Source organism: Aethalodelphis obliquidens, unplaced genomic scaffold, assembly GCF_003676395.1.
Source record: "Aethalodelphis obliquidens isolate GAN/ISIS:26980383/991018 unplaced genomic scaffold, ASM367639v1 scaffold9, whole genome shotgun sequence".
NCBI lineage: Eukaryota > Metazoa > Chordata > Mammalia > Artiodactyla > Delphinidae > Aethalodelphis > Aethalodelphis obliquidens.
This window is the reverse complement of record NW_020837953.1, coordinates 13,369,668-13,393,502: the sequence shown is the minus strand read 5'-3', so window position 1 is coordinate 13,393,502 and position 23,835 is coordinate 13,369,668. Positions and strand designations below refer to the sequence as shown.

The 23,835-nt window shown below is 37.6% G+C and overlaps 1 pseudogene; it reads right to left on the bottom strand.

The window, feature by feature from the left end:
* Positions 1-4,751: 4,751 nt before the first annotated feature.
* LOC113622388 (cullin-4B-like) lies at positions 4,752-7,806 on the bottom strand (annotated as a pseudogene).
* Positions 7,807-23,835: the final 16,029 nt, after the last annotated feature.

Here is a 23,835-nt window from a genome sequence, read left to right as displayed (position 1 = left end):
AGGTCCTGCTGGTTGTGCTATGTGATGATAGCCCATCTGCTAGTGGTTTCTGTGGCAGTAGGAGCCCAGCTGATCCGTGCATAGATCTGCAAGGCATTTGGATGAGGTTCTTTCTGAAGGGCCTAGAGTCCTTCTTAGACCCGTGCTCTGTTCTCTGGGAACAAGTAAATGGGAAAATTTGAGATGCATTTATTCGTTCCATCTTTCATTACTCCTTTGCTTTGAGCTGCATAGAATGCTATCCAATGCTCTTGACCTTAGGTTCTTTTTATTCTGTCTGTGTTTTGTTTTGTTTTGTTTGTCTTTTTGGGGGGAGGAAGGGTGGTTTTTGCTCCTTTTTCACTTCTTTCCTTATAAAGCAGTTAGCTTTAGAAGTTAAGAAAAGTAATACGTAATATGTATGGTAGGCCTCTATTACTTTAAAGAGTAGACTTCCTTCAACTTTCATTAGAAAGGAGGTAATAAACAGAAATAGTTATACGTGTGCTAAGTAGCAACAAGTATATGCTACTCATTCCTTTTGATTGATGATAATAGTAAAAAATATTGCCTATGTTCAAGATATCCCTAAAATAGAGTAAACTAATTGTTCCATTTCTAGATAGAGCAGAAGCCAAGATTATGCCTTAAGTAACTAAAATAACTCTGAGAATTTAAACAAAAATTTAATGAGTTGATTCATTTTATATATACATATGTGTATATATGTTTGTGTATACATATTAATATGTTTCATTACTTTATAAATCATGAATATAAATCTCCCACACATATAAGATATAATTTCAGTGATTTTTAGCCCATATGTGTATGTTTAAGGGTGGGTGATATACATTCAAATTACTGTATCTGGCAGGAACCTAGGTCTTTAAACAATTTTGGGAAACTGGCTTACCAAAATTCTTGAGATGCTTGCCTTTGGGCTTTCATCTTGTTTAAGAAAACTTTAAAGATAAATATTAAATTAGTATAAATATTATGTATAATATATTTGTATTATAAAGAATAACAATAAACTGAACAACCATGTAACTGCAACCCATTTAAGAAAAAAAGACATGTAAATTAAACGAGGTAAAAGAAGACCAAAGTTGGTTTCCAAGGCTGGTGGGACAGCTTCATAAAGTTAAGGAACCAAGCTTCTACTTTACTTGCTGCTCCATCTTCAGCCTCTTCCACTTCAAGGTCCGAGTTCTATCTGAGGTATAGCCATAGGATGGCCTTCAGTCTGGCTGGAGGAAGGGAAGATGTGCCTCCTGAATTTAGGGATTGAAGAAAATTCTTTACAGTTCTGTTTATATCGCATTTACCAGAAGTCAGTCCTATAGTCTCACCTGGCTGCAAGGAATCTGAAAATTGTAATCTTTGAGTTGTCCAAGTTACTCCATAAACACTGGATGTTCTTTTGAAGTAAGGAAGAAAGACAGAATTGTCTCTGTTAAGAGACAACTAGCAATTTGTATGGCAAGGAGTAATTACTTTATTTTAGATATTGAGCCTTTTGAGTTCTTGTTGTTGTAAATGTCTTCTTCTTTATCAGGGCTTATCATTTTACTTTATAATGTCTTTAGATATAAACACTATTAAATGTAATGGAGTTGAATTTAACATTTGCCATTGACATTTTATTCATAGGAATAAAAGGAATTTGTTCATATTTCAAGTTCATGAAAAGTTTGCTGTTATAAAATGGTCTAACATTTGCATAGCTTTGGCTTTCACAAAGGATTCATCTTTGTTAATTTGATCCATTCGGGACACATTTGTGTGTGGTGTGAAGTGGAGGTTCTAAGGCTCTGCTTTTCCTGTGAAGTTGTTTCAGTACCATTCGCAGAACAGTAATTCTTTCTTCATTGATTTGCAGTCCTAGTCCTATCATGAATCAGGTTTCCATATGTTTGGGTACGATACTGGGATCTCCATTTTGTTGATTTATCTAGTTGTCTATATCAACACTAACTTCACAATTCTTTCAATTAGAGTAGCTTTATAATTAAGTCTTGATATCATTTAATTTAGGTTTTCTTACATTATTTTTCTTCTGCAGAAGAATCTTTGCTCTTTTTGGCCCATTACTGTTCTATGTATGTTTTAGTCATCCTTTTAAGATTCATAATATAAAACAAAACAAAACAACAAAAAAATAAAGTCAAAATTTTGACTGAAAGAGCATTGACTCTATAGAATATTTTGAATAGACTTGACTTTTTTAATTAAAAAAAAATTAAGTATATTCAGAAAATATGATATTTGTATTAAAAACTCAAAAGAACATATGGCTAAATTATTATGAATTATAAGCAATTTAAACAAATTGATTAATAAAATGTCAGTTATTAACATTATGTTTGTGAAATTGTTTGCTGGATGTTGATATTATTTGGGCTTGTATTTTTTTTGTTGTTGTTTGTTTGTTTTTTAAATAAAAGTTTTATTGGAGAAAAATAGAACCACCATGCACACAGGGAAAAGAGCACAAAAATTCAACTGATACAGAACTGAGAGTCACAATTATCCAATGTTGTTTGTGATTACTTTTCAATTTCTTAAACAGCTCCCCTCAATTTGTTTAATAGTCTCACCAATTTTTTCAGCTGAAATAGCATCAAGTTTTCAAAAACTTAAGAGCCTCAGGGAAGGGACCAGCTTTCAAGATAACAAAGGTGACACCAAGAGTCTCCTAATAGTACCAGTTCTACCTAAAAATTCCTTAAGAGTAATTATCGAGTCTGGTGGAACAGTCTACGTATCTCACAGACCATCAGGGATGAGTTAGAACATTGACTTAGATGGTCCAGTATGGAGAGAGGGCAAACAAAATGGCTGCATTTCCTTGTCAGATAAGTTCATGTAAGGAAACCAGGGAGGCGCTAAGAAAATACAGGCAATGGCTGCTCAAAAATAGTTAGGAAGGCATTCTAAATACCACATATTGTTGGACAATAGTGTGTAAGTTGATGCAATTATAAAGAAAACAGGCAACTTCTTAAAAAAATAGCTGGTTACAGTTCTTTGATAACTCAAGAAAACAATCAACAGCAAACACAAGAGCCAAAAGTCTCAGTTGAGGGTTAGGACCGAGGTATTCTTCCTAATGGTTCCAAATAGTCAAGGAATTACACTGTTGCAAAAAGCATTAAAGCAGTTCTGATTTTTTAAAAAATTAAAACAGGGCTTCCCTGGTGGCGCAGTGGTTGGGAGTCCGCCTGCCGATGCAGGGGATACGGGTTCATGCCCTGATCCGTGCATGCGCGGAGCGCCTGGGCCCGTGAGCCATGGCCGTTGGGCCTGCGCGTCCGGAGCCTGTGCTCCGCAACGGGAGAGGCCACAGCAGTGAGAGGCCCGCGTACCGCAAAAAATAAAAAATTAAAACAAAATTTCTGCTTCTCCTCCAAGATCAATTCCCTTCAAAGCTTCATGGAAAAACAAACAAGGAAGCAAAACAAAACCCAAAACCCAAAAACAAAAGACCACTGATGGTAAAAGAGAAAACTTCTACTCACATTATCAATTTGAAAAACAGTACTTTTGCTATTTTCTATGTATGAACAATCCCAGGACATTCCCCTGAAAAGTAGGTGTCCAGTGGCTATGAGAACTCTTTATCTTCAAGCAAGTTTTAAAGGAATAATATCAGCATAATACAGAATTTGAAATTCCCAACTAGAGGGTGTGTGGGGGAAATGAGGAAGGACCTAGTTCTATCTAGGGCTTTAGGAAGTTAAAATAAGGATGATAGGAAATGCTTATATGCCAACAAAAAGGAGAGTTGAGGTGCTTCCAAAAAAAATCTTTGGTAGGGAAAATAAGAATGCTAAATCCCAGGAAGCCTGTAAGAATCTACAATTGGTCCAAGTTAAAGACAAAACTGTCCAAACAACATTAACGTCTAAAGGAAGTTGAAAACTAGTTTATGAATTTTTGCTCTTGTAAAAAGTTACAAAACACGTGGGTTTTGTTCTCTTTTGTGATGTTCATATTATATTCATTTTTAATATGAAGAAAGAGTTGGATTTTTCTCTCCTACCATGTTCTTCTAGTACAACTAACCAGCAATTTTCTATTTCAGCTATTTTTATAAGTACCTGTTAATCAGCACAGTAAACTCAGGGCTGAATCATATACACACATCCCGTGGGAACATTTTAGGTTGTGTATATACAAGACCACGTAAGCAACTGTCCCTCTGCTTGAAAACTTGTTTCCAAATAAAGTTTTTAAAAACATCCCTTTCAGTGTAACAGACATTACTTAGTAAAATATCAATAGCTATGACAACTTGTTTTTCTCTTCAAGGGAAATCACAAAACAGGTGAACAACCAAGTCCAGGGTGGTTTTTCTATTTGATAAATACATCCAGTACTCTGTACAGTAAATAAAGTTTGCATGCAGTTTAAGTATCTTTAAATGACATTTTAAGCAAATAAACCTTTTGCTTCATAATTAATGGTACATAAGAACATCCCTCCTCTTTTTTTAAATAGCCATAGGGACCTCTTCCCCAGTTCCAAATAGTAATCATGAAGACCAGGTACTTTCTTAAGAGTTTTCTGCACATCATACTAAATAACATGCAAAGAGTTCAACAACATTCTTCTTAAAGGTAAGTATTACTCTTTAAATGGGCATGTTAACCACTGAAAAGTCACTCAACTATTTCCATTACACTGCTTCATTTGGTCATTGGTAGTATAAAAGAAGTCAAATAACAACAGGTTACTTTATCCACTGGCTACTGCTTATGACACCAAATGCTCCAAGGCCAACATTTTATGCAACATAATTGTACTGGTTTGGATTTTCTTTATCTCTTTCCATGTAGTCCCAGTCAATTAAGGATTCTATTCTCTTCTTAAGATCAGCAGGCTTTACTGGAAATTTCAACTGGTTGTACACTTCTGAAACAAGAAGATTGTGGCTGTCTTTCTTATCTTCATAATTTGAACAATTGCAGCATCAATTTGATACTGTCTGTCTTGAAATACTCTTTCTGTAGTGCTTGCTTGTTCCTCAACCGTTTCTTTCATCTGAATTTGATTGATCTTTATCCTGAAATGTTTGTGCTTGAAATCATCATTACAAATGAACTTGTCACCATCTCCTATAGCTTTACCCTTTGGATTTTTCATCAGAACTCTAGGTTTGCCACAGGCCAATGACTGCAGTGTTCTCCTAAACTCTCCAGCCTCTATTCCCGTAGCCTGCTTGATCTCTTCTAAACTGAACTCCTCTCCCTCATTAAACATTAGCAGCACCAGTGTTTGAAAAAGAGAGAACTGGAGTTCCTTTTTACCCTCTTTAAATTCTGCCTTTAGCACACAGTGTCCTAGGGTTGACGGCCACTGAAGTTTCCTGCCACTATGTTTGCCTAGGTAAAAGGTCTTGAAAATCTCCTGAAATTTTACCATCTCTGGTGGTAAATGAACTTCCATAGGCACATACGTTGGCCAATAACCCACCGTCAGGATATTCACAGTTAATTCGATATTCCCAGGTACATTCTGGTTCTGCATATACTGTTTGAATTGAATCACAATGTCTTTAAAAGTTCCATGTCTTTAAACGTTCCTTCAAGTTTGCTGGTGAAAGAAGCTCCACATTCATGTTTATGTTTGGACAGCATTGATTTCTCAGCATCCACAGATGCACTCTTCCCAGCAGGCGCTTGGCTAAACCTTTCTTATAGAAGGGCCTCAAAAACGTCCTTGCCATAGATGAATCTAAATATAATCGTAGGGGCTGCCCTGGTGGCGCAGTGGTCGGGAGTCCGCCTGCCGATGCAGAGGACGCGGGTTCGTGCCCCGGTCCGGGAAGATCCCACGTGCCGCGGAGCGGCTGGGCCCGTGAGCCATGGCCGCTGAGCCTGCGCGTCCGGAGCCTGTGCTCCGCAACGGGAGAGGCCACAACAGTGAGAGGCCCGCGTAACGCAAAATAAATAAATAAATAAAATAAATCAATATAATCATAATCTTATCCAACATTTTCTCAAGTTCTTCATCTGTAGCTTCTTTGTTGCCTGCGAGAAGCTTTGAATCTGCATACTTAGATATAAGTTCAGCAGGTTTGTTTGGTCTTTTGTTAATGAAAGTTTCAAATGCTTCTTTCATGGCATTGAAACGTTTTTCATTCTTCAGGAAACAGATATCAATTATATGGTCAACCTTATCTTTAAAAGCCAGCAATTCTTGAACCATGGTTTTATCCTTTTCAGGATTAATTACAACAGTGCTACCAAATGCCTTAATGTATTCAATCCATTGCTGCAAGAGAACCTGAATGCCACCTCGAACTTTACTGAAGAGCTGATACAGGTGAGATAAATCTTGAATTCGGTTTTCATCAAGGAGTTTATTTAAATCTTTCTGAAGAATCGCTGTTAAGTGTTCACCTAGAAGTTGTTTTTCCACAGTAGCAATTAATGACTTTTGGGTGGTCTGATCTAAGTAAGTAATAAGTCTGTCTGCTTCTTTTTCTAGATGTTTGTTAACATGATGAAGATATTCAGGAACCTCTCTTTCCTGAATTAATTTTTGGCTTTCAGCTGCGTAGAGTCGGTTAGTTTCTTCCAAAAATCGTTGTTCAAAAGAATCCTGATAAATTTGCAAATCAGAGAGCATGCTTAAAAGGCTTTGGAGTAAACTTCTATCAATTGCTTCACTATTCCTTTCCCAAATGGAGGGTCATTGAATTTTTTTTTTTTTTTTTTGCGGTACACGGGCCTCTCACTGTTGTGGCCTCTCCCGTTGCAGAGCACAGGCTCAGATGCGCAGGCTCAGCGGCCATGGCTCACGGGCCCAGCCGCTCCGCGGCATGTGGGATCCTCCTGGACCAGGGCACGAACCCACGTCCCCTGCATCGGCAGGCGGACCCCCAACCAGTGCGCCACCAGGGAAGCCCAGTAGCATTGAATTTTGAAGAACGTAAGTCCTATCCAGAAACAAAAAACTGCTACTGATCATGATCATTTGTCTGCAATGGTTTTGCCAACATCTATCGATCTTCTTTAGAAAAAGAACTCTATCCAATGAATCCTCTCTGAACGGATGAATTTGTGCTTTCATGTGATCTTCACAAATCTGTCTCAGCTGTTTGCACAAGTTTGCAGAAATCTTGTAAGAACAGAGATTTTCCACAGCCTGATAGAGTTCTTCTAAATTGTTCTTAATCGAAGTACTATCCTGGATTAGCTTCCACTGCTTTCTTCAGTTTCTGCCATGTTTCATCTGTGTAGCTTTCTGGTAATGTAGGCTTATCTTTAAAGTTCTTGATCACTGACATCTTAGCAGAGCCAGGCTTGCTGTTAGCAAAGCTAGAGACAGTGGTAGAAGATTGGGCTAGGCCGTTTGCGTGATGCACCGAAGCCACAGAAGAGATTAATATGCCTTATTTTTAAGTTGCTGCTGCTGAGATGTTGCAGCAGTTGGTGAAGGTGAAGAGGAGGAGGAGGATTCCTCAGCCATCTTCGCAACAAACCCTACACACCCCAGGGTGTCTTCAAAACGCAGCTTCTTCTGTATCCGTACGTGGCTGGGAGCGGCCACTGAAACCCCCAGGCAGGAGAAGGACGGGCTTAAAGGGGATGCCGAATCCCTGGGTTGTAAAGGAGTGGAAGAGAAGGGAGAGGTGGAATCAAAGTCTTCTCTGTCGTTACTACTGTTACTGCCGCTACTGCTGCCCTTTAACTTTCTCTTCTTGGCAGAGGTGGGCGGGGTGGTGCTGGTATTACCATCAGTGGCAGATCTGACCTCCTGAGCCGCAGCGGCAGCAGCTGAGGGACTGGGGGAAGAAAAACCTGTTGGAACCATGAAAATAGCGGGGTCAACAGGCAGACAGCATCCAAAACCTACGTTTATATGCCTGCGTGTGTGTAGGAGAGAAGGTGGCAATACTAGAGGGGGAAGGGAAGAAAGAGAGGAGAAACACAGAGGACGAGAAGGAAAGTGAAGGGGGCGCTCCACCGGGGGAATGGGAGCGTTTGGGAAGGCGGATAGGCTGACACCAGGAGTGAGCAGAACAAGGCGGAGCGTGGATGAGGAGACAGACAGATAAACGGCCGTGCCATCCCCCTCCCCTGCTTTTCCCTCTCTCTCCCCACTTTCTGCAGGAGTAACTCAGTAAGTCTGTGAGGCTGCAGCTCCTCCTCCTTTTCTCCCTCTTGGCTTGTATGTTTAGGCTTATTGTATTGTTCCAGTTTAGTTATTACCAATAATGTTATCTGGAAATTTATTCTATATGGCTTTTGTGCATTTGTGCATACATTTCTATTGATTATGTTCCTAAAGTAGAATTGCTGGATCATAGGCTATGTTTATTTTCAACTCTAGTAGAAGATGCTAAAGTGCCTTCAAATATCATCCCACCACTGTACTCTTACCAGCCATGAACATGAGAAATGCCCTGTACACTGCATTACACCACATTACACCACAGCCTCATCAAAACTTGGTATTGTCAGCCTTTTTTATGGTACCCATTCTAGTGAGTGTGATATTGCATTGTGGTTTTAATATGCATTTTCCTGATTCTTAACGAGGGTCTCTACCTTTTCTTATCTTTACTGCTATTTGGGTATTTTCTATGCTGAGATTGTTCAGGTCCTTTAACTATTTTTCTTTCAGCATATCTACCTTAAAAATAATTTTTATAATTAAAATTTTGATATGAGCCCTTAATCAGTTGATGTTTTGCAGATATCTACCCCTACTCTTTGACACTGCTTTCATCTATCACACTCTTTCCAATTCCACTTATTTTTTAAATGGATATATTAAATCACTGCAAGAGACACCTTACCTGTAACTTTTCTCTCCTTTAATACATTATTTTATATTCTTGTATTGTAAAACACGCATCTCAAAACAGATTTACACAGCTTGTATTTTGCATTTATGCACTCCGTTTTCCAACAGGTAAAATCTAGCATTTTATTTATTGACATATTTGGGATTCTTCATGAACCAGATGTTGCTTAACTGTTGAGTATATGAAACCAAATACATGTTCCCAATTCCAGCATGCTAATATGTAACTCATACTTAAGCAGTGTTTTTTTTGTTTGTTTGTTTGTTTTGTTTTCTCTCTTTAGGATCCCTAGAAAAAAGAGCCCATGTCCAAATTATACTAAATGTTTATTGGAGTAGGGTGGCAATTTAGACAGCAAGAGTGAGGGGGGGAAATTAGGAAATAAAGCAAGAAAGGACAGGCATTTATCTTCTTACTTGTTCTAATTTCTTGTATCTGACTGATCCAAGTGTATCTGGCAGGCAGTTAACACACCATTCTGTTTGATACTTTTTACACACCGTTCTACCTGATTTTTTTTACACAGGCCCTCTGGGCAGCTGCCGGGGAATCTAGATCCCACCTCCCTCATGTGGCATTTCCTTTGAATGTAGAAGTAGTGGGTGGAGCCAGAAGGTCCATGGATCCAGGCAGGTCAGACCCTGCCAATAACAGTGGGATTATGAATGTTTTGCTAAAGCTGGCTTGTCGCCCAGAGGAGAGGGCACACAAGTGTTCCCATTAAGAAATGAGATAACCTCAGAGGCAGTAGCCAGGTCTCTGAACTGAGCAAGTGGCTTAAGCCAGGATGCAGATGAGGCCAAGTGCGTGTGGCATATGCATACCTGGGTTCTGTACACCTTTTATGCTCTCGTCTACCACAGATGCCCTTCACAATAGTAATCTAATGAGCCGCAGTAAAGGCACAGGAAGGAAAGAGGAAAAGACATAATATCAGTGCATCTAACACCTGTGGTTTGACTAAATCATTTAGTTGCACATCAAAGGGAATTCTCTCAAAAGACAGGATTTCAAAATTCTCTGTTTTTTTTCTGAGTTACCGTGATTCTTGCTGCCTGACCCCACAATTGCTATTTCATTTTCCAGGTGTGATGGAGCCGGCATTTTCTTACGTATCTGGATACTCAGTGGACGTTCTCCTCTTACAGATGATAGTAATCACCTCAGGTAGGGATAGCTACTTCTTTTTCATAGTGTGTCACATCTATAAAGAAAAATAGTGAAGGTAAATGACAGTGAAGAAAATGAGGAGGCTTTTTCACTGCTGTTCCTCAGATTCTACCCTTTCTGTTCTAGTTCTGAGGATAGAAATTAGTGTTAAGACAACCTATGATTATAAAATGTTATTTCAGTTTCTGTGTCTTTCTGAGCCCCAGCTCCGTGCTGCAACGCTGTGCCAAGGAGGAGGGACAGACACCTGGCTAACATCTACTCTCGGGAGACTCAAGTTCTCACTGACAAGTCATAACGAATAGATCCCTTATATTTAAGAACAAACCACGATCATTTATGTGATGATATGAATTATAAGTTTAGTAGGACCTCAGATAAAGGAGACGTTGGCGTGAGCTGGAGCTGTCCACAAATTTCTCTTAGAGCAATAGGCCTTAAGTCTAATAATTTGGATACCTTACAGTGAAAAGGATAAACCCTCTTGACAGAGACAGGAATGAATCTGACATAATCAAAAAGAGGAAAAACTAAGATTATGGGAGGAGCTTGTTATAGTTACCTATAGCTTCACAGAAAATTATCCCCCAAATTAGTGATTTAAAGCAACCATTTTATTATATCTCACATCTTGTTGGGCAGGAATTCTGGCCAGTGCTCAGCTGCGTGACTCTTCTGTTCCACGTGACGTAGACTGAGGTCTCTTGGTATATTCAGCTAGTGGGTGGAGTGTTCCAAAGGGCTCAAGGTGGCTTCATTCACATGTCTAGCCCTTTGGTGGAGCAGGCTGGAAGGTTGGGATCCCCTGGGATTGTCAAGTGACATGTTAACCCATGGCCTTTCTGTCATGATGGTCTCAGGGTTGTCAGACTTTGTATATGGCTGCCGACGGCTTCCAGAAAGAATGGTACAAGCACAACAACAGCAACAAATGAGACCAGCTCATTTCTTAAGATGGACCCAGAAACGATTGCAGGTTGTCTTCTGCCATATTCTATTGAGCCAAGCAATATCAGAGCACAGTTTTAAGAGGAGGGGACATAGGCACTTTCTCTTCATGGATGGAGCATCAAAATATTTGTGGCCATTTTTAACTCACCAAAAACTGATACTGAAAAAAGCAGCTGGTGTATCTGATAAGTAAAGGCTGTTGTTCAGCAATAGCGGTCCACCTCCCACCTCTCAATATTGGGGACTATCCACATTCCTTTGTTAAATATTTACAGAGTGCCTACCACGTTCAGGCAATGCTTTATGCACTGGGGATAATAAAGAGAATTTTAAAAAAAGATAGAGACTCTGTTGTTGTGTGGCTTACATATTAGCTGGTTATGAGAGAAAATAAAGACAGGAATTAAAAATATCAGGTCATGACATGTGCTACTGAAGATATGATTAGGGGAAATGGGAAGTGGATGGTGATAGAATTTTTCTCTAAGGAGTTGACATTTAAGCTGGGACCTGAGAGGTAAGAAGGAGACAGTGATGGGAGGGTCTGAGAGAAGAGCACTGCTGTCAGAGCGAAGATATCTCTGAGAGCAAAGTTCTGAAGTCAGAAAGAACTTGGCATCAAGAATCAGGGAGAAGGCCAATGTGTCCAGAGCAGAGGGACCTAGGGGAAGCATTCTCCTGTGGCCTTCAGAATAAATCCGGTCTCGGACTTCTTCCGCAGAGCACTTCACTGTGAGCAGCTCCAGGAGCCACCAGGTGGTCCTAGTGGGCAAAAGTGCTGAGCTCAGCTGCCAGGTGTCCCTGCCACAGTGTGGTTTCATGAGCACTCTTCCCATCTGGCTTACCTGTACAAGGATGGGGAAGAACTCTCTGGAAAAAGCACTACAGCTATATGAATCGCACAGTGCTTCTGAAGGACACCCTGGGAGAGGGCAAAGTGACCCTCAGGACCCACAATCAGCGTTCTTGATGGGGGGCAGTACCACTCTTTCTTTAAAGACAGTGACACCTATGAGGAGGCCATCATGGATCTGAGGGTAGCAGGTAAGGACAGAAAAGAGTCATCTCCACATTTCCTTGGCAATGCTACCCTGGACCACTTCCTGATATAGTTTGCATGTTTATATATGTGCATAATATACATAAACATACACATATAGGGACCTCCCTTGTGGTCCAGTGGCTAAGACTCCATGCTCCCAATGCATGGGCCCCAAGTTCGATCCCTGGTCAGGCAACTAGTTCCCACACGCTGCAACTAAGAGTTCACATGCCGCAACTAAAACTCGGTGCAGCCAAATAAATAAATAAATATTTTAAAAGATACACATGTACATATATACAGATATGAACGTATTATATACATCAATATATAAATATTTATATATCCATATTTTCTTTTTAAATGCTAATATGGTATATACTTTGCTTTGCAACTTACTTTTTTTTTTTAACATAATTGTGTAAACAGGAAGAAACTTCATATCAGTGTACGAATTTTTCCTATTCCTTCTATGGTTGCAAAGTTTTCCATTGTTTGGGTGATGTAGAATTATTTTACACATATCCTACTTTTTTTTTTTTCAGGTCATCACCACTTTATTTTATTATTTATTTTTTAACATCTTTATTGGAGTATAATTGCTTTACAATGGTGTGTTAGTTTCTGCTTTATAACAAAGTGAATCAGCTATACATATACATATGTCCCCATAACTCTTCCCTCTTGCATCACACTCCCTCCCACCCTCCTTATCCCACCCCTCTAGGTGGTCACAAAGCACCGAGATGATCTCCCTGTGCTATGTGGCTTCTTGCCACTAGCTCTCGATTTTATATTTGGTAGTGTATATATGTCCATGCCACTCTCTCATTTTGTCCCAGCTTACCTTTCCCCGTCCCCGTGTCCTCAAGGCCATTCTCTAGTAGGTCTGTGTCTTTATTCCCGTCCTGTCTCTAGGTTCTTCAGAACCATGTCTTTTTTTTTTAGATTCCATATATATGTGTTAGCATACAGTATTTATTTTTCTCTTTCTGATTTACTTCACTCTGTATGACAGACTCTAGGTCCATCCACCTCACTACAAATAACTCAATTTCGTTTCTTTTTATGGCTGAGTAATATTCCATTGTATGTATGTGCCACATCTTTATCCATTCATCTGTCGAGGGACACTTAGTTTGCTTCCATGATCTGGCTATTGTAAATAGAGCTGCAATGAACATTTTGGTACATGACTCTTTTTGAATTAGGATTTCTCAGGGTATATGCCCAGTAGTGGGATTGCTGGGTCGTATGGTAGTTCTATTCTTAGTTTTTTAAGGAAACTCCATACTGCTCTCCATAGTGCTGTATCAATTTACATTCCCACCAACAGTGCAAGAGGGTTCCCTTTTCTCCACACCCTCTCCAGCATTTATTGTTTGTAGAATTTTTGATGATGGCCATTCTGACCGATGTAAGATGATGATGATATCTCATTGTAGTTTTGATTTGCATTTCTCTAACCATGAGTGATGTTGAGCATTCTTTCATGTGTTTGTTGGCAATCTGTATATCTTCTTTGGAGAAACGTCGATTTTTTTTGGATTGTGTTTTTTGTTTTTTTGCTATTGAGCTGCATGAGCTGCTTGTAAATTTTGGAAATTAATCCTTTGTCAGTTGCTTCATTTACAAATATTTTCTCCCATTCTGAGGTTGTCTTTTCATCTTGTTTATGGTTTCCTTTGCTATGCAAAAGCTTTTAAGTTTCATTAGGTCCCATTTGTTTATTTTTGTTTTTATTTCCATTTCTCTAGGAGGTGGGTCAAAAGGGATCTTGCTGTGATTTATGTCATAGAGTGTTCTGCCTATGTTTTCCTCTAAGAGTTTGATAGTGTCTGGCCTTACATTTAGGTCTTTAATCCATTTTGAGTTTATTTTTGTGTATGGTGTTAGGGAGTGTTCTAATTTCTTTCTTTTATACGTAGCTGTCCAGTTTTCCCAGCACCACTTATTGAAGAGGCTGTCTTTTCTTTTTTTTCTTTTGCTTGTGGTACGCGGGCCTCTCACTGTTGTGGCCTCTCCTGTTGTGGAGCACAGGCTCCAGATGCACAGGCTCAGTGGCCATGGCTCGCAGGCCCAGGTGCTCCGTGGCATGTGATATCTTCCTGGACCAGGGCACAAACCCGTGTCCCATGCATCGGCAGGCAGACTCTCAACCACTGTGCCACCAGGGAAGCCCCCTGTCTTTTCTCCACTGTGTATTCTTGCCTCCTGTATCAAAGATAAGGTGACCATATGTGCGTGGGTTTATCTCTGGGCTTTCTATCCTGTTCCATTGACCTACATTTCTGTTTTTGTGCCAGTATCATACTGTCTTGATTACTGTAGCTTTGCAGTATAGTCTGAAGTCAGGGAGCCTGATTCCGCCATCTCCATTTTTCTTTCTGAAGATTACTTTGGCTATTCGGGGACTTTTGTGTTTCCATACAAATTGTGAAATTTTTTGTTCTAGTTCTGTGAAAAATGGAATTGATAGTTGGATAGGGATAGCACTGAATCTGTAGATTGCTTTGGGAAGTATAGTCACTTTCACAATGTTGATTTTTCCAATCCAAGAACATGGTATATCTCTCCATCTGTTTGTATCATCTTTAATTTCTTTCATCAGTGTCTTATAGTTTTCTGCATCAAGGCCTTTTGTCTCCATAGGTAGGTTTATTCCTAGGTATTTTATTCTTTTTGTTGTAATGGTAAACGGGAGTGTTTCCTTAATTTCTCTTTCAGATTTTTCATCATTAGTGTATAGGAATGCCAGAGATTTCTGTGCATTAATTTTGTATCCTGCAACTTCACCAAATTCATTGATTAGCTCTAGTAGTTTTCTGGTAGCATTTAGGATTCTCTATGTATAGTATCATGTCATCTGCAAACAGTGACAGCTTTACTTCTTCTTATCTGATTTGGATTAAAATTAACTTCTAGCTCATCCAAGTAGAGGATCAGAAGGATCTTTACTATTAGGAAACTTATTAACATAATATAATGCATCAATTATTCCAAAAAGAAATATGATAATGTTAATACAGTTGATGTCATTAGAGTTATTACATTTCAAATGAGTTCCTAACTCAAGAATTAATCAAAAGTAAAATGTCTATTTAACATTACATATATTAGCTTTCAAAAAGAGAGTATTGGAAATATCAAGTATTATTATTATTAAGTAGCTAGAGAGAATGTTCCTTATTCCTGGCATTAACTCATTTAAGAAGGTAGGTAGGTATGCCTGTAGGAGATGGGCTAAGATGGGCTCATTTTAAAATGAGCCCAAGATCAAAGAGTTAAAAGTCCCTGTATTTTTGAGATGTTGTTTATATTGGATACCATTGGTAAAAACTTTGGAAGAAGATCTGAGTATCCTGTGGCTTGACTGATACTACACTTCTAGGTGAAGATCTCTGACTCTATATACACCAGAAAGGGGTCATGTTTCATTTGGGAGTATACCCTTACCAAATCAAGAAGCTAGATACAAACCAAGAAACTAGAAAATGAATTTCAGAAAGTAAAATGTAGAATCAATTAATATAAAAACAGAAATCAAATAAAAAAATGTTCAGATTCCCAACAAAAAGAACTGACTTTTCCCCTAGTAAAACAGACACACACCATTGTTAAGATTTAAAAGGGACAGGTCATATATAAAAATATAACAGGAAGGAGTAGATAGTTCTGCCTCAAGCCATGACAGAACAAGTGGTTCCTGAACACTTCTTTGAGAACTACTGAAAAACATGAATAAAACACGTATTTGTAAAATGCTTGAGTAAATCAGTGAAAATGGTAAAGTAAGAAACTTCAAAAATCCTTCCCTGGTACAGACTGAATGTTTGTGGTCCACGCCCTTGCCCAAAATTCATATGTTGACACCCTAACCCCTAATGTAACTTATTTGGAGATAGGGCCTTTACAGAAATAATTAAGGTTAAATTAGGTGATAAAGATAGGGCCATGATCCAGTAGGATTAGTGTTTGTATAAGAAGAGACATGAGAACGCATGCACTCTCTCTCTCTCCCCTTGCTTGCACAAAAAGAAGGGGTCATGTGAGCACACAACAAGATGGTGGCCACCTATAAGCCAGAAAGAGAAGCCTCACCAGAAACTAACCATGCAGGCACCCTGATGTGGGACTTCCCGCCTCCAGGACTGTGAGAAAATAAATGCCTGTTGTTTAAGCCACCCACCCAGTTTATGGTATTTTATTATGGCAGCCTGAGCTGATTGATACTTTCCCTTTATAAAACAGTAAGTAAACTAGGAAAAAATGCACTAGAAATCAACTTTTTTCAGAAATCTGGAAACTAACCACAAGCTTGCAACCAGGGGAACACTTAATCAGAAAAAAATAGCTGAATTTCAGTAAGAACAGTGAGCTTTGTGGCATTCTAACTGGCATTCTAACTTAACCTGTTCTTATACCCTGCTTTCCAGCTCAGTGGTAACCTTGAAAATAACAGCCTGAATTCCCCTATTAGTACTGGAAGAGGGAATAGAATGGACTTCAATAGCAAAGATACAAGCAGGATGGAACCCACATGCATGAACTAGACCCTCACTAGGATGGACTGAAACCCATATGTATTCTTATTGCTTTTGACCTGTTGAAGAGAATATGTTGCAGAAACCAGAGCCCTTCATCACAATTGACATACACACATTTGGCTTAGGACTCAGAGAAGTTGAAGGAGGATTCATGGGAAAGTAGAGCAATTGCAGGTCTAGCTTCTACATCATTCCAATGAAAGGAATCAGCATATCAGCAGCAACATATACAAGCTACAAAAATGGCTGCTGCTTCCTTTCCACCCTCCATCTCCCAGGAATTTTCTTTATGGCCTGCACTAACTGGAAACATAAATGAAAGGGCATTCTGGAAAGTGTAGTCAAGTTGACACACATTTAAGGACATGATCACAATGTCCTTAGATAAATTTTTTATTTTTACATATGAGAAAGGACAGAAACCTCTGAATTTAAACTAAGGGAAAAAACAGACAATAGAAACAGACCTAACAGACTGAAGTTGACTAAGATAGTGAAATTAGCTGATAAGTTTAAAATAACTTTAATTGATTTGTTCAAGCATGCAGAGGAAGAGATAGATAACACTACCATAGAAGTGGAATCTATGGTAGGAAAATATTGGGGATTCCCAGGAGGAGAAAATATAACTTCTGAAATAAAAAAAAATCATTAAAAAGTGTTTAGCAGCATATTCAGCAGAAAGAACATGGGATTAGGGAATTGGGAGACTATTTAATTGTAAATATCCAAACTGAAGAACAGAGAGGAAAAAGAATATAAAATAAAGAAAAATGCATAGGGATATAAGAGAAACAGTGAAAGGATCTAACAGATATGTAACTAGACACCCAACAGCAGAAGATGTATTTGAAGAAATAATGACTGGAATGCTATTTTTAAACCCATGTATTCATGGAGGTATGTGAACCTCAAGCAGGATAAACCATATCAAACACATCATAGTCAGACTATGGAAATCAAATTGAAACAAATCTGTTTAAAGCAGTCTGAGAATAAAAGGCATATTGTCTTCAAAGAAGCAACAATAGGACAGATAGCTGACTTTTCAACAGATAATACAAAAGGAAGAAAATAATGGAATTATCTATTGGACACATTGGAAGGAATTAAGTTCCAACCAGGATTTTGGTCCAGATGACACTATCATTTAAAAATGTAGGTTAGGGCTTCCCTGGTGGCATGGTGGTTGAGAGTCTGCCTGCTGATGCAGGGGACGCAGGTTCATGCCCCAGTCCAGGAAGATCCCACATGCTGTGGAGTGGCTGGGCCCGTGAGCCATGGCCACTGAGCCTGTGCGTCTGGAGCCTGTGCTCTGCAGCAGGAGAGGCCACAACAGTGAGAGGCCCGTGTACTGCAAAAAAAAAAAAAAAAAAATGTAGGTTAAATAAAGATGATTCCATAGTGGCCTTAGAGAAGTAATTCTGCTTTAGTTTAAGGAGAAATTGACAGACAACCAAATCTCCTGGTTCTTGAATCAAATTAAACAACGTTATATGCCTTTATCCTGGCATAAAAAGCTCAGTCAATCACTGTATTTCTGTAAGTCAGTATTTTTGCTTCAAGGCTTCTAGCTTTTTAGGAAGACTACCTCCCTGATATCTACCATGTGGATCTCCCTCTGAATGTAAACTTCTTCCAAGTTTCTTCTAGATTATAGTTGGAACTTGTTTCTGCCCTTGGCCTTTGTTACAACTCCAGTCATTATGAAAGCCAACCCTGAAATAAATTTATATACTAAAATTTTCCCTTGTGTCACTTATCAGAGTAAGTACTCTGGCTTCATTTGGAAACTTTATGCCTCCTACACTTATTTTACAAAATCATTCTTTTAATTCAATGCACAAAAGACCTGTTATCTGTTTATTTAATTTTTAACTGTTTACTTTCATGCTAATAGCCCTCTGATGCATTTCCCTGATTGATGTCAGATTTCCTCTGATAGATATGTAATTTATGAGCTCCAAAACTACCAATAAACCATAATTGAAGGATGTAGAGAATTGTCTTTGAGTTCTCTGCTTATAAATTTTTGTCTGATTTTCTTCTCCAAAATGATTATTTACTGTAATTTGTCTTAAAGTTTACTCTCCTTACCCCTTTACATGGATGTAGATTTTAACACATCCTAGAAAGAAAATTCTAACATTCAGAATTCTCCAGCCAGGGAGAAGTCTGTCTCAAGATAATCATGAGTTCACCATACTTGGAAGTATTCAAGCAAATAATTGACAGCCTAATTAAAAGATAAAAGAAATTAATGGAATTTCTTCCCTATGCTAGGTAACTTGATGTTTGAAGTCCTTTGTCTATGTGTTATTATGGGACTCCAATTACTTTGTTTTCTTAGCATCCTCAGAAATCCTTAAGCCACAGCTGTCATTTTCCCATATCTTTCAGTACATCTGTATGCAGGGAGTGATGTCTAATTACAGCCATATGCTGGCTCTACTCAAAATCATTTGAAACTCTAAGCTCTGCCACATCTCTGGGTCTTGCTCTTCTTCCTTACTGATCCTAATTTCTAAATAACTCCATATAGAACTAAAAATAAACAAGAACTTAGAGACGAGGGTTAATACTGCTTTTTCAACATGTTCCTATTAGAAAATCCTGGTTTCCTAATTTTTACATTTCCTTTCTCTTTCTTCCATATTTCCAATTCCCACCAAATGCGTATTGGATGAAAAGTGTGCTATAAAGCATATTTATACTCATGATTAGCATAGCCATGCTAATTTTATTACTGTATTATTTTGGACCGATAAATGTGCATGGCAGATAGTGTGGGTGCTCTGAGGTATTCTTTCTCTGCCTCATTTTAAAGTCCTCTGAGATTTGTTTGTCATTGATATATGATTCCCTGTCTCAGATAAGTTCAGATAGGAAGAACATTGATCTGGGTTACATTTCCAAGATCTTCTACTTCAGTAATCTTGGTTGAGTTCTAGGTATCCAGGTTCTCATGCTATTTGGGGTTGCTTTCAGTAACAATTTTATTGCTTCAACACCCTTATCAGCAGTAAGCAGGAATTAAGGTTCATCTTTACTGTGAATTTATAAGTGTGTGTGTATATTTTATAACATTGTGTGCATATGTCTATTTAAAATTTCATTTTAAGGCACTTTTCTCAGCATTCTTTTGCATTGGCATGTAACACTTTATGTGTCATTCTCCTATTTCCAATTTTTGGTACTAAATGCAATGCTGCTAAGAAAATTATTCAATGTGTCTCCTTGTATAGGAGCTTCAATGAGATGTATACCAATATGTGGAATTTCAGAATTAAAGGCTATTTGAATTTTCAGCTTTACTTGACATAGCTGCCATTTATAAAACATACCTGCCAAGTATCTTGATGAATGGGTCAAATAGTGAAGGAAAATGACAGGAGGCACAATACATGCAAACTCAGAGTAAAAGGGAACATTGAAAATTCACTTGTATTAAGCATTTATAATCCTGAAATATTTTCAAATGACTATTTAGATTGATGATATTTATGTAAAGATAAAAATATATCTGTGAGATCCAATTTAAGAAATATTTTATAAGCCACTAATATCTCTTCTCATTGGTTAAACCTGACAGATGGAAACTAATGTAGGGGAAAAAAGCATAAAAATTGCTAGAATATGGACAAAGTTAAAATGCTCAGGAAACTTTTTGTTATTGAGAAAAATAATTAATAGACTGATAAATTGTATAACTTTTTTTTTTTTTTTTTTTTTGTGGTACGTGGGCCTCCCTGTTGTGGCCTCTCCTGTTGCGGAGCACAGGCTCCGGATGCGCAGGCTCAGCGGCCATGGCTCACGGGCCCAGCCACTCCGCGGCATGTGGGATCTTCCCGGACCGGGGCACGAACCTGTGTCCCCTGCATTGGCAGGAGGACTCTCAACCACTGCGCCACCAGGGAAGCCCAATTGTATACCTTTTAAACTTAATTTTAAATTCCCAAATCTCTAATGGGGTCTCTAATATTGCACAAGTAGAATTAAAATATTTGAACAAAGAGAAGAAAAATATATACTGAGAAAAATCCAATCTATCCCAAACAGAACATTAAGGAAAATGAATAACAAAGCATAGAAAAGATGAGGCAAATAGTAAACACAAAATAAGATAGTGGAAGTAAATTTAACTAACTATCTTCATAATCACAATAAGTTTAAATGGACTAGGAACTCTAGTAAAACTTAAAAAATGAGTTAAAAAAATCCAGCAGTATGCTATTTAAATTAAATCTAATTAAAACTTAAGACTACAGAAAGTTTAATTATAAAAAGCTAGGGAAAAAATAATCCCTAAGTAATAATCAAAAGAAATCTGATATAGTTGGATAATATACAAAATAAGATGAAAGAAGTACAGAGTTTCAATATCTAACAATAAAAATTTCATTCTTTCCAACCATAAATAAAACACTAACAAACAGTAATCGCATATTATAATTACAGAAGTCCAAAAACTTTAATAATAAGTACCATACAGGCCACATTCTCTGATGACACTGAAATTTAGTTGGATGTCAATTTAAAAAAAATATTTAAGCAATTTAAAGTCTTTTAGAAATTCAAAACTGTTTTAAATAATTATAGGTATAAAGAAAATTATATGTAAAAATTCACACACAAAGGAAATTCTGGAAAGACAGAAAATGTGACCTAGAACATAAATCTTCCTCTTTCCCCACATAATAATAAACAGAGAAACTTTTGGGCCAACCCAATGGATAGCTAAAACACAATCCACTGGGAAACATTACCAAAAAAAACTAAGTGCCAATGTATATTCATGAATAAAGATATACAAAGGATTGGAGAAAATGTGAAAAATAAGTGAATACAGGCAAAGAAGATTCAAAATATGTATAATAGCAGACATTGGAATGCAAAGCCAAATCAAAAGAACAAAACAAATACTAAAAGCTATAATTCAAGAAAAACTTCTGGAAAAAAAACAAAAAAAAAACACCCAGATTTGATGCTACATATTAACTAAGCACATCACATGCAGAAGAATTCAGACTCAAAACAATCAATAGCAAGACATGTTCTATTAAAATTCCTGGACATTTAAAGTAAAAGAAAAATATCCCTCTGGTCACCTAGCCAAACAACAAGTAACATGAAAGGAAAATAAAATCAGACTAGGATCAGATATTTCAATAGTAATACTTCAGGCTAGAAGACAGTAGTGTAACAGATTTGAGATATTCAGGAAAGTAAATAAAAACCAAAGATTTATAAACAGAAGAAATGACTTTGGAAAATAAAAGTTACTGCCAAAAGTTACTGCTATTAGATGTAGTAGTTACTTTTAGAACTAAAATGAAATGAAGGTTAATAACATGAAAAATGTTTAATATCGTAGTTTTTAAGTAAAGACAAATTAAAACCACAGTGAGTTACCATTATGCACACGTTAGAATGGCTAAAAATGCAAAGACTGGCCTTACTGTTGACTAGAATGTGGAGCAATTGAAACTCTCATTCACTGCTGGTATGACTTTCAAATGGTATAACCACTTTTAAAATAATTGGCAGTTCTGTAAACAGTGAAGCTTAGACATATAATACGACCTAGCCATTCCACTACTAAATATTTAACCAAAGAAAATGAAGACATATACAATCATGCAAAAACTTACATGCAAATGTTCATAGCAGCTCTATTTGTCAGAGCAAAAAAATGAAAACAATCCAAAAGTCCATCAACAGTTGAATGATTAAACAAAGAGTTGTATGTCCATACAATAGAACACTATTCAGCTGTACATTTAACAACCAGGACAAATCTGAAAATAATTAATCTGGATAAAAGAAGTGTAATAAAAATGAATATGCCCTTTATGACTCCATTTAAATGAAATTCTAAAAGATACATACTAGGGACTTCCCTGGTGGTGCAATGGTTAAGAATCCGCCTGACAACGCAGGGGACATGGGTTAGAGCCCTAGTCCGGGAAGATCCCACATGCCGCAGAGCAACTAAACCCATGCACCACAGCTACTGAGCCTGCACTCTAGAGCCTGCGAGCCACAACTACTGAGCCCACATGCCACAACTACTGAAGCCTGCACACCTAGAGCCCATGCTCTGCAACAAGAGAAGCCACAACAATGAGAAGCCTGCACACCGCAACAGAGTAGCCCTCGCTCACCGCAACTAGAGAAAGACTGTGCACAGCAATGAAGAGGCAATGCAGCCAAAAATAAATAAATAAATGTATTTTAAAAAAAAGATACATACTAATATCTGTTGACAGAAAACATATCAATTTTTGCCTTAGGATAGTAGTGGGGAGAGAGTAAAGAATGGATTATCAAGAAGTACAAAGAAAATTTTGGAATTAATGGATATTAATTATATAGTTTAAAGGGTGTATGGATATGTCAAAATTCATCATATTGTACACTTTAAATGTGTGCGATATAACGTGCATCATTATACCTGGATAAAGTTTTAAAAAAGAGAATAAATGGGCTGACTCTCTCAATATAAAAACAGGGAGAATTAAAGGAGCATATGCAAATTCTTTGAAATTTTAACAGCACTTTGAATATGTCTTCTCATTACCTTACATCCTCCACTGATTTTGATAAATCAACCATGAATGGTGTGGTTCCCTTGTACATGATGAGTCTTATGCAGATATATATACCATAACTTCTTTAACCATTCATCTGTTGATGGACACTTAGTTTGTTTCCATGTCTTAGCTATTGTAGATAGTGGTGCTATGACATTGGGGTGAATATATCTTTCCAAACTAGAGTTTTTGTCTTTTCTGGATATTTGCCCAGGAGTGGGATTGCTGGATCATATGATAACTCTATTTTTAGTTTTTAAAGCCGCCTCCATACTGTTCTCCATAGTGGTTGCACCAGTTTACATTCCCACCAACAGTGTAGGAAGGTTAAGAGTGCATTATTAGTGTTTATGTACTATGCACTAATTTTTAGAAAGTTTTGGTTCATGGTTCTTATCTTTATTTTGTGGATGACTATTTTATTCCTGCTTATTTCTTTTTAATTATTTTTTAAAGAATATTAATATATCTTTCAACATATATTTTGGTAAAAGTTGCATAGTTTTGGTCTTTGCATCCCTGTATTTTCAACTTTTCTGTCATTGAGCATTAGTTAAGTCTCTTGTAAACATCATAGATTTGAAAATAGTTTTCTTTCAATGGACATGTTTAATTATGGATAGATATGACATTTAATTACTGATGGGTATAGATTTATTTCTATTTTCAGAGTTACTTCCATTTTGCCCTGTAGATTACTTGTTTTTATTCCAGTCATTCCCCTAATTT